Source organism: Armigeres subalbatus, chromosome 3 (assembly GCF_024139115.2).
Source record: "Armigeres subalbatus isolate Guangzhou_Male chromosome 3, GZ_Asu_2, whole genome shotgun sequence".
Lineage (NCBI taxonomy): Eukaryota > Metazoa > Arthropoda > Insecta > Diptera > Culicidae > Armigeres > Armigeres subalbatus.
In genome coordinates this window covers 25,534,331-25,536,464 of record NC_085141.1, presented here as the reverse complement: position 1 = coordinate 25,536,464, position 2,134 = coordinate 25,534,331, and the positions used below count along the sequence as shown (strand labels likewise).

The 2,134-nt window shown below is 41.1% G+C and overlaps 1 pseudogene; it reads right to left on the bottom strand.

Moving 5' to 3' along the window:
- Positions 1 to 512: 512 nt before the first annotated feature.
- LOC134227599 (uncharacterized) overlaps positions 513 to 2,134 on the bottom strand; it is a 51,544-nt pseudogene continuing 49,922 nt past the window's right edge.

The following is a 2,134-nucleotide window of genomic DNA, read 5'->3' as shown; positions in this document are numbered from 1 at the left end:
TGAAAATTAATGAATTGTTCAAAATTGTCAATCACTAAAGCTTTTTTTGTAGTTTTATGAATATTTATTGAATATATCAAATAAGGTGCGACGGAAAACAAAAACTTAAGGTGGATATAATAAATTGATTGATATGATTATCTTAAAGTATAATTTTGAATTGGTATGACTGTAATGATAATAAATTAAGTTCCATGATACACATTTGATTACGAGAGGATGTTTCATGAGTGATGTTATAATTTGTACTAAAACATTTGATTTGGTAAAAGCAAGTACGTGGAATGTCAACATTATTTTGCTGTTGTTTGCATCTATTGATAAAACTTTTATAAATAAGTACTTACGGTGAAATAACGCTAAAAAATTGAGTCTTCTGTACTATCTTGAATATCAATAGAATTTGGAAAGTCTTTGGATTGAATACGAATTCTTTCAATATAAAAATGTCTCAAAACAAACAACTAACCCTAATCAATCTTTTCTTCTCAGCCTTCTTGAACACATTTTCATCATCTGCCCTTCATGTCTTTGGTGGACCGACGCAGGCTGCTCCTCAAGGTTGACCCCACCTTATCCATCGACCCTCCTGCTGCAATGGTGCGATACTCATCCGCGTTCGGCTGCCGGAAGACCGCCCTCGGCGTCTCACAATAATCGACATTTCCAGTTCCTTCTCTTCCTCCGGGCTCGTCTGTCGGTCGTGGCTCTTTCGCCTTATGCGCCTTCCGACGCAAACTATGGCGGATGCTGGACATGAACCCTGGTGAGGCCTCCGATTTGGGTTTTCGTCCAAATCGGTGATTTGCACCTGCGGTTCCTGGGGCTTTTGGGATGAATCAACTTTCGGAAACTCTTCGGATGGCGTCCTTCATTTTGTTGGTTTTGGAAGCTTCAGGCAGGGTTGGCTGTTTAAATTTGTCCTCCGGAATTGGATCCTCTTTCTTGCGGTAAGCTCGCTGGAATGGGGCCGGATTGGCGAATAAGTCAACATCTTGTTCTTCGTCCTCAAAGTCATCGACTTCCTCAAATTGAACATCCGGATTACTAACGTCGATGCGGATCTCCTCCTTGCAGAAACTTCCTTGTAACCGTGAATGTTATCATCTGCGGTTGCGAGTCGGAGCGTTGTCGGTTCGTTAATGATAGGTTCCACCACGTTTCCTTGATTTTCGAAATTGGTCTCTGGTTGTTTGCCATCTTCGTCTTCACCTTCGGATTCTTCCAGTTGTTTCAGTTTCATGGACAGATTGCTGATGTGTTTGATATCGATCAAGCTGCGCCGACTTTGGTACGAGTTCCGTTCCGATCCTCGAACACTCTTCTGTTTGAGTGCTTTGGCTTCTTGATGCTGTTCTCTAGTTCCAGCTGGTAGCAATCCAGTTCTTCACCGATATCAAGCGGCTCTTCGCTAATCACTGAAAGGGACTTACGATTCGAAATCGTAACGGTTTTCTTTGCGTTATCAAGCTGTCTGGATTCGGTTCGGGAGTAAAACCAAATTTTGGCTAACATCTGACAAGGAGTTAATGCATCCGCCGTAGTTCCTAAAAGTATGAGTAGTTTTAGAATTAAAACAAAATTCATGTTAGATCTATGATTTTCAGCAAACACGAGCAGTTGAACTTCAATGATGCAAAAAAAAGGTTTATTAGGACCACATAACAGAAAATTTCTTCCTCAAAGTAAAGTGCATGGAAGATACAATTTAATTTTTTATCATTCGCTTTTTTTTTCGCTTTTCGTGTTTTTATGTTTCATACTATTTTTATATTTACCTGAAAGTTGATCCGATGGTTTATTGACGGTGTGAACGGAACGGCCGGTGCGTAATTTGCAATTCCGGTGCAGGATTTCAATCCTTGCATTCTCCTGCTTCCTTTGTTTCCTCCACCAAGCTGCACCCTTCTCAGTTGGTCGGGATATCTCGAATGGATTAACTGCTTCCCTGTGTCCTTGCCCTTAATATTCAATGCACCATTAACAAAGCAAGATTCGTTATCCTGCCTCCCGACTTATCATCTTGCCGCACCACCTCGAATGGATTAACGTTGGCTTATCTATCGCATCCAGATTAAGTCCCGGATTAACGAAACAACTGTCCTCGATCTCACTGGGTTTCCTCTTCTTCTTG